We start from the raw sequence: 10635 nt of genomic DNA, 5'->3' as shown, positions 1-10635 counted from the left end.
TCTATGCAGGGTCAAAACAAGAATAGAACTAAAAATGTTTTTTAATTTATTCTTTTGAATAAATATACAAAAATTATTGAATTACTTCCTATATATTTATTTATTCTAAAAACATCAACATTTTAAAATAATTTGCCACAAAAATCCATTGAATTGTATCATCATCTATAAATTTTTGAAACAGGACTCCGCGTTTCTGTGGAACTTTTTCTAACCCACCCTAAAATGTTCTTTGGATCATTCCGATCAAAAATTCTCACGGCCACAAAAATCTTTAACGAGTAGTTTTCGAGCAACGGAGAATCAAAGCTACTAATATAATATAGTATATGACTAGAAAAATGGCTTTCTGTGAAAATTTTTCAAAACGTCCCAAAATGTTCGTCAGATTGTTTTGATCAAAAACTTTCATGGTCACAAAAATTTTTAACCAGTAGTTTTCGAGCTACGATCGCTTAAAGCCACACATTATAGTTCTATAGCCCGCAGCTCGAAAACTGCTCGTTAAAAAAAATTTGTGGCCGTGAGAACTTGTTATCGCGCAGAACATTTTGGAGGCAGTTTGAAAAAGTTTCACAGAAAGCCATTTTCCTAGTCATATATTAAAACTGTATTATAGTCGCAGCTTTGATCGCCTGTAGCTCGAACAGTACATGTTTAAAATTTTTGGGTCCGTGAGAGCTTTTAATCAGAATGATCCAAAGAAAAATTGGTTAGAAATAAAAATTTGTTGTAAATAACATAGGCCCTTTCAAGGCACCTATTACCATACACTTTGTATTGGTTAATACAGCTCTGGATATATATAAAATAACATAGCTATTGAGGTCACCCATAATAGTCCACGCATTTGCTTAATTATTGTTAAATATTTATTATATTAGATTCGTATATTTTCCATAAATTCTGTCAAATAGATTTTTTGTTTTATGCATCTGTAAACACAAGCCTCTTTTACACTCTATTTTCTTTTTTAAATATAGACTTATTTGCTGTAACGAGGATCAATGGAAAGAATGAGGTTTGTTATAAATCCACTTCAAGACTTCCAGAGCACAATTAAATCTGAAATCTGGTATATATTTTTCCCGTTGTATTCGTGTATCCCTAGCGGCTCCATTTTGTTCAAATGAACTAAACTCGGTAATTGGGGTTGGTTTATTAGGCGGATCGATATTATAAATTGGGCGCTTGATTGAAGACGTTTTAATAGCTGTATATATCAGAACAACCTCACGAAATTGGACTAAAGGGGCTTTTGAGGTTGTTAATTGCACAGTCCCCTTTCCACGTGATTTATGTTGAAATTTTGTGTTTTCTCACGATTTTTATGGCTTTGAACATCTGTACAGCCTATCCAAAACATGTTAAGTATGTGCTCTTTAATAAAAAGGAAAAGGAGAAAATAACGCCAGTGGTAGCATACCTTAAACATATTCTTATATTTATTGTATAATTTTAATATATATATATATATAATAAAAAGGAGTAAATATGACTTTAGTGATGGAGCTTTGCTGCTCATTAGTTTTTATTATCTGTAAACTTTTTAAATGCTTATAATTAAACAAAGTAGAATCAACATTTACCAATAAAATTTAAAAAAAGAAATCGTTTATATATTTCATTAAATTGCATTAATAAATAAATACACAACATAACTTGTTCTTGTTGACTCAGTGTACTACACTGAGTGTAAGTATAACACATGATAGTACAATGACAAAGTTATAAAGCTCTCCTTTATTACTTACACTTAAGGGTAAATAGTGTAGAAACTATGACAGGAAAAGAACATACTGAATATGTAGGTGTTTTCTGTACACAAAATAAAAACCAGTAATATGATAAGGTCTTCAAAATATAATGCCTTCCTACACGTTAATATGTCTTGTTTCTATATAAGGTCTGTCCACAAACATTTCAGTATAAAGTACAATTTTAGATATTTTTTATATGTACTTCTTCTGTATAAATTGTTACGTCATCAATTAGTATGTAAAATATATGAAATTGGTTAAAAGGTAAGAAAGAATTTGTAAGGAAAGGAATTTGTATCAATGTTTCAAAGTGTATGAGAAACTATTCAGTCTGCGGGCAAGCGTATAAAGCGATGTTAGCACTGCATCGTCAATCGTAGGAGAATTCAGTCAGAAATATAATAACAGAAAGAAATATCAATTAATATTTGCTCCAGTTTAAAAAAACTATAAGGGTGAAAGAACGCTAAACATTTTCTTACGTACAAAAGGTATCAAACATGATTTCAAAAATCTTTCTGGATTAAGCCTTTTTGAATTCCAGTTAATTTTTTTTCTTTTTGCGGATTGACTAAACTCCTCTATCTACATTATAGACGACATAATTTTTGTGATTTTTAGGCACAATTATCGAAATGGAAAATATTCTGAAATCAGTTTCTTAACAAGATAGAATTTTCAAAATAGAATACTTTTATAGAATATTTTATACTTTTTGGATCAAAATTACCCACTCCATTGAGTTTCATCAAATTCCAAAACAAAATTTTTTTGTGTGTTTTTTTCGATTTTTTCAAATGGGTAAGTACCTCTTAAAAAATTTCAATAAATCGAAAAACTTTTTTTATCTCCAATTTCGATAAAACTCAGTATATAAGGTAATTTTGACCCAAAAATCACAAAAATTTGGTGCATTTGATGACTGACTGGTCGAATAGTTTTTGAGATACTGTCTAAAATCGATCCGTATATTGCGATATCTCAGAAACTCTGCATCCAATCATTAAATAAACCTGATTTTTATACTTTTTGGATCAAAATCAGCCCATCCACTGAGTTTATTCAAATTCCAAAACATAATTTCTCTGCTAATTCCTGCGCTACGAATTTTTCTTAAGTTGAAATTGGTGCAGTTTTTTTGAGACAGGAATACAGACATGCCTTTCTGATCTATCTGCTTGCATCTTATTTTATTAAACGATTTTCTTTTTATTTCAACTTCAATTAATAAAATAAGGGAAAATGAATCAACTAAATACGAAGTACCTACTTGGAAATACTTTAATCAAAATCAAATTATGTTTGTATAAAAGGTTTTAAAAGTTTTTCATTTCTTTATTGATGAAAAATGCACGAACCTTTTTATATAATCCAATTAAGCAAGTATTAAAGTAATGAAAATAAGGTCAAATCTATAAGTTATATCAAGTAAAGTTATCAATTCATAATGTTTTTCACTTAAAGCTTGATTTATTACAAGCTTAAAACGGTACACGTGCAAAGGATAAAATAATGTTTATATATTAAACAATTGAACTTTTTCCGACATGAAAACATAGTTCTGATATAATAACGTATTACACATAACGAAATTAATTTATTTCGTATTGGGAGTTCCTAAATATTGAAAGCCAAATTTATAAAAGTTAGAAACTGTGAGATTGGTTATATTAAATTTTATATTGAACTAGCTGTACCCTTTCATGCTTCGCTGTGGCACATTATGATGCCATGAAAATAGGTAAGAAGTTTAACAGCTTGTAAAATTTTATAAAATTTGACAACCTCCCGATAAAAGAGTTCAGATTGTTCATCCCCACTTCCATTTTACTCCCATATGGGGGGTTATAGTTATGTAGGTAATGTACACGTCAAGCTCTTTTATTCGATACCTTACTTGGGTATATTTGAAAATAATTGATTGTTCATCCCCACTTCCCCCTTCATAACCCACTTGCGCGCAGGGTAAAAATAGATTAAAACCATCCTTTAAGCGGGTTGTATATCGTGTAAAAATTTGTGTCATCATAGCACGGGCTTGTCAAATTTGTTGACATACTGTATGATATTAATTACTTACATTTTATATGGTATTTCATTAAATTACGTCTTTTTTTTATTCTACGGCTTTTTATTAGAAAACTTAATAATCACGAGTATTTATTCTGTGTTGTAAATTCATTTTTTTAAAGCGTAAATTATATATTAAACTGTCACCAATTAACATATCACGTACTTATACGTCTACAACAGAGAGCGTCAAAAAACTCCGTTTAAATATCTCAAAATTATAATGTATTTTAAATATTTTTATTACACTTAAATACAGCATTTTTAAGCAGTATTTCTATTTTTTACTTTCTTATAACGGTGTAAACAATGAATTAAAAATATAAAAAAAATACATGAATATTCCCTATTATTTTTGAAAGATGACTGGAAGTTTTACAAACTTATTGTACATTTAAAATAGTTAATGTTTAGTACTCGATCAATGTTTTAGATAAAACACATTTGCATATTATTAATTATACAAAAAGTATTTAACAAATTTATACTATCATGCATTTGAATTTTTTAAGGATTTAGAGATCAGAATCTGATACATCATAAACAAATCCAAAGTGAAATAAACAATTAACTGAGTTAATTGTTTAAATATCATTTATATATAGAGTAAAATCGTAATTTTAAAAATTTTTCTATTTGATAGTTGACTATTTAAAGCTTTCAACAAATTTTCTTTTCGTCTATCTTGTATAGTTTTGGAGATCCTGAAAACTTAAGTTTTATCCTAATTTGCGCTCTTACGGGAAAACTATGACGTTTATAAAAAAAGTTTCAAACAAAAGTTGATTTTTTAACATAAGGAACACTTACTTTTTGCATTAAAATTTGTTCGTTTACGAATTCATTTTTTTCGTCCGGAACACGTTTTAAAACTTCAACAGACTAACAGACGGACGGATGGACGAACAAACGGGAATGGGCTAATTAGGTGATTTTATGGAATACCTATATCAAAATTTAAATTGTAGCATCAAAATTTTTAAGCATTACAAACTTGGGACTAAATTTAATATACTTTAATATATTTCATATACAATATCCGTATTCGCACCGTGCTTGAGTTATATTGGAGGTGTTTCCATGGTAACGATACACTACTTTAATTATAGAATTGTATGGATTGCATTTATGGCTTACATTAAAAATTTAATATTATTTTCTTACAAATTTAAATTAATAATTATGATAATTTACATTTAAAAAATAATATTTGTGCAATTTGATTTATTATTTTCACAATTTTTAATACATTAGTGTTTTTAATTCAAGTTTAATTAATTAGTGTTTTTCAAAAATTTTAATTTGACATTTACTATAACATTAACATGTAAAGAATTGCAAATAAGTCATAACAGCCTTCTTTATCGCCGAAATTTCACTGGAAGCGCTGGCATCGAGTTTATTGTCCCTACCATGACATACGCACACAACGAATAATAAACAATCAAGATTTGTTTTGTGGTTGTAAAAACCCAAGAATAGTGGAAATGATTAAATAAGGTTCCATGATTCATAATAACTATATGGAAAATTAATTAATTAAAGTAAACAAGTGTAATAATATTCTTATTTTAAGAAACTTTTCTATCAGCTTGAATTTATACGATTAAGTATTTATTTTGATAAAAACATTCAAAACCATAAACCTATTATTTTACCGAAAATATATGTTCACATATAAAATTTTTTTGAAGCGAATAAAAGTAAATAAATGTTTAACTAGATTAAAATTATTTTTACTTGGATAAATTTTACAAATTAAGTTTATACGAGTAAACGTTAAAGCAAAAAAAAAAAAACATTTTACAGTAAAACTTACACATAAATAAAAAATTTCAAAAATTTGACTGATTTTTTTCAATCAATTTTTTCAAGAACATAGCTCAGTCATGGGAAATTTTCTTTCAATTACCTACAATTTGTAAAGATAATTTTCAACTATCGTCAAAAATAAGATTGCCATTAGACGTCTGTCTGTGACTCAAAAAAGTGTTATATTTTACGATGGAAGATTTCTCAAAGGAATTGCGTAAATACTTTTAAGCCTTAGCTTCTTCATAAACAATGCATAGATTCTACTAGATTTCTTTGTATTCTCTGGGATATTATTTTTATCTGAATGCAAAAAAATATGTTACTTTAAGCTTATTTCATAATTTTCAACTACTTTTAAAGTCGTAAATTATTTGTCTGAAATTAAAACTATTTTCAATAAATAATTGAAAAGCAATAAAATATTGTTAAGGTAGTACCAGCATGAAATCACTTTTCGACAGATTTGGCCGAATTTTTTTTCTCGGGTTTATAATAGCTTTATTTATGAATTCCTAAAATTTCATAATTTTTGACCGTTTAGATCGCGAGATATTTAAAGACAAAGTTCGCGATTTTGAGGGTCATGTCCCATTTAAAGCATGTAAAATGTCCGGTCTCTCCAACTATTTTTTATGATATTATTATATATTGAAGAAAAAGTAGAAAAAAATGTTTATACAATAAAATTCTAAAAAAAAAATTTAGAAATTAATTTTCACTTTCGAGATATTAATTTTGACGTAAATTGATCGAAATTGGGACGTTGGCATAATTATTTCCCATTTTAAACGGTCAAAATTTCTGAAACTTTGGGAATTCTGTCGAAAAAAAAATTGTACCATTGCTTTAACATAGAAACTGCAAATACCATGCTGGAAATACCTTAAATGTGTCATCTGTAATAAATGCTATTTATAAATTATTATATATTTTTTAGTAAAAAAGTAATGTCAAGTTTAAAGTTTTATTTAATGGAATTATCATTAAAATATTATAATGTGTTAATTCAATTATTCTACTCATTAATTGGCTAGACATTATATGGGGTGAAACATTAGTAAGGTCCATTAAACATTAAAGAATTTGTTACTAATGTCAAGGATAAGTTTAATCAGCAATTAAAAGAATATTATCTTGTAGTCGGTTATATACTTTAAATATTCATCAAAACCACACATGAGAACTGTGGGTTCATACGAACTTATTATCCTAGCTTTTTACCTGAATGTCAAGGAGTGGTCATGTTTTTCGCACCTATCTTGAATGTATGTAATGTATGTGTGTAGATTTCTTTATAACCTCGTATCTTCCAAACGGATCGATTGATTTCGACAGTAAAAGTATCTTTATATTCTTCTTAAAAAGCCAAGTGTCCTTTTTCTATCCTGAGAAAAACAAAATGGCGTATTTTTGGCACGAAATAGTAACACTGATGATATTAATGATATGAATGATATTAAAAGAAAATTAATGTACTTTGGCTCTATAGACCGATAAAATGTTGCATCTTGTAAATTTTCATTTTTTATTAGTCAAGTGTTAAAAGCAATCCTTTATTTTAATGATTATAACACTACAATTTATTGTGATTTTAATTTTACAATTTAACTGTGAATAACAAAACATTAAGTTATATTAAATAAAATACATAAATACCATGTATCATGATCTCACAATGATTGCAAAAAATAGTCTAGAATATTTAAACAGAGCAGTAAATTTTTTATTTTTTTGACCCCAGTTTGACCTTAACGAATACCCACAAATAAATCTGGAGGACTCTAAAAATGTATACATTATTGATCTTTAAATTCTTTCTAATGCATAGATCAATTTTTTTAAAATCATAAATGCAACTTAAAATAAAATTTTAAGAATTAATGTTGGTTTTGAATTTTTGTCACTAAACGAACAAACAGAAACAAAACAGAAATGTCGTGTCGAAAAAAACAAAACTGCAACTTTTTAGTTATCTATTACATTATCAGTCTTGCTCAATTTTTTTTTTCAAATTCAACTGTCCATTTAGTTGAAAATCGGCTTAAAGGGGCCTTTTATCTTAAAATCGTATTTAGTTATAAGGAATCTGAGAAATGATTACATTTACTTTTTAACGAAAGCTATTTTTGACATATTTTTAGTAGAATTAATGGATTCGATCGAATAGTTACATTTTGTTTCAGAAAATTCGTTAAAATTGTTTGAACAAATTTGGATTAGATTTTCGCCTGGCAAAATATAGATCTGCAAAATCTAATAAGAAATAAGAATGCGAAGATGTCATCTTATCTAATTATTTTGTTTACAATTTCAAAACGAATAAAAACATTGGAAATTTTATTTTGAAATATTATTTCCAACTAATATTAATTGATATAAAAATAAAAATTGACTTATTATACATAAATTAAAGCTCTCGATAAAGTTTTACTAATTGACCTAGTTTGATAATAATTGATGCGTAAGAAATTCCTCTTATTTGAATATTTCACAACTTAATTATCATATTGTGATGAAACTATTTCTAAGAAATTAACTATATAACATATTTAAAAGAATTACATTTGTTATTAACTATTTATTACTTTGCCAAACCACAAATGTATTTTTCTTTACTCAGTTCTCACTTTACGCACTGTTTCTCGTGCGGCAAGCTCCACATTATACATTCGCCATTTCCCGGATAATTGTGCAGAAAGATAGAATTAATCCCTCATTCGTAAAAAACAGGAGAAAGAAGTTTTACCTCGAATGATAAAAGCCATAATTTTATTCCTTCATTTTATCCTGTTTTCCTGTGCAACTGACAATTTATGAAACTGGTTGCATAATATACTATTAATTACTGGGTATTTTGGGAATCATATATGAGGTCATTTGTTTATGCAAACAGATGAGAATATAATGGATATTATGTGCTATTATGCTACTATACCAAACTGTTAATAATGACTCAACTAAAGTTATCCGGTCACTTCAGATCTTACAGAGTGCGCCATAATATGGTATACGTTGTTTTGTTCAAGTATCTTTAAGTTGGATTGTAACATTTGTTTGATATATTTTTTTGTGAACTATCTGAATAAAGAACTAAAGATTTTCATGATAATCGGAATCATAAATAAATATTTATTAACAATTTTCCTGTGTCGTCTTTCAAAAAATTATGCAAAGACCTATTTCTCTAATTTATCTAGATACTCGAGAATATTCTCTATTCTTCCACTAATAACTGTAAAAGATGGCCACCTTTTCATACAAATGGAATGCCAAATATAAGAGGTGTCGAAAATCACCGGACCAAACAGAAATTATGTATTCCTTAACGATTAAGGTCTCGTTAAATATCGTTTTCAATTTCAAGAAAATCTTGATTAATATTAGGTAAACTTAAATTTTTAAAATAAGCAAAGATAAAGGCAATAAAGTTTACTATAACTTAATATTTACAGAGAAACTTAAACGTTTACAAGTCACTTGAATAAAAAGTTTGAATATTTATCTTCGAGCTCTGATGATAAATTATAGTAAACTTTATTTCCTACCACTTTCTCTGGTCTCTGTAAAAAATTTAAATTTTCCTAATAGTAATAAAGAAATTCTTAAAATAAAATAAAAAAATTTGCAATGCTTTCTTTGTGTATTGGTCAATCAACCTATACTTATTATCCTGCGTCTATGAAGCATTATTGACTTACACACTCTTGCAAAATTCGGTGTTGATAAGTCTGCATGCATGGACAACGTTTTTAACTGAAATTCTAAATTCGGCTATTAAATTTAGTTTCAGAAAAGAAAAATCATTAAAACTTGCAGCTTGTGGTAAATAAGCTCCTCAGTCGATGTGGAGCATTTTCTCTCATAGGACATATACATGGCAGTTCATCCATTTCCTAGATAGAGGGGAAGAGGGGGATAGAAAGAGTAAAAATTGAAAAAAGTTACTGTTCCTTGCCAAATAAATTGCCTAACGTCCGCACAAATGTTACGTATTGCTAGCAGACATATCCTTCGTTCCCTTTCAGACTAATATATCAATCAAACCATGTTACTCTTCTACGGGCGTTTGGGAGGAGGGAGAGGGGGATGTCTTTCAGCAGTATGTAACGTTTGTCGTACTTCATAAAAGATCTCACCATGGCTTTATACCAAAAATACCGTTTTACATTGTTAATTCCAAATGTGGACTATTCAAATTCAGTTTCATACAATAAGGTGTTTGTGCATTTGCAAATTTAAGAACTTTGGATAATTTCCCAGAAGTAGTTATAAGACATGATCTCCTAGCCATGCATGCTCAAAATGTGGTCTATTAAGTCAATTAAGTTAATCGTCCTATATCCGTTATTTTCACTCTATTAAATAGAAAAGAGTCACTAGGTTTGTCAAGTGCGTCTTCATATCTGGGAAACGTCCTTAATAAAAGATCACATCATAGCTTTATACCAAAAGAACCGTTTTACAATGTTAGTTCTAACCGTGGACTGTTAAATTCAGTTTCAGAAAAGGATGAGCTTGAATACTTGCAAATTTAATAATATATTCGTTTGACTCTGGAAAATTACCCCATTTATTTCAGAAAAAATTGTACGGCTGAAGATGGAATACCAAATAAGTTAATCATCCTATATCGATTATCTTCACTCTACCAGGCGTTACAGAATCATATATGGTTTAGCAAAATTCCTAAGTGCGTCTTCATAACTGGGCAACGTTCTTAACAAAAGATCACACCAGCACTTTAAACCAAAAAATCGCCTTACAATGTTAGGTCTAAATGTGAGCTATTATATTCAGTTTCAGGAAAGATGAATCTTTAACATTTGCTAATTTAATTAAATCCAAAAAAAGAACAGAAAAAAAAACAATTGAATTTAAAACCGAACAAAACTCTTCTCAGATTTTAAGAAGAAGAAAAAAAGTATTTAAGAATGTTCGCAAAGTTGAAAACAAACCAGTACTGATCTTGCAACGCAAGAAACATTGTACT

Source organism: Chrysoperla carnea, chromosome 4, assembly GCF_905475395.1.
Source record: "Chrysoperla carnea chromosome 4, inChrCarn1.1, whole genome shotgun sequence".
NCBI classification, from domain to species: domain Eukaryota; kingdom Metazoa; phylum Arthropoda; class Insecta; order Neuroptera; family Chrysopidae; genus Chrysoperla; species Chrysoperla carnea.
The sequence above is the reverse complement of the archived record's forward strand: the minus strand, read 5'-3'. Positions refer to the sequence as shown.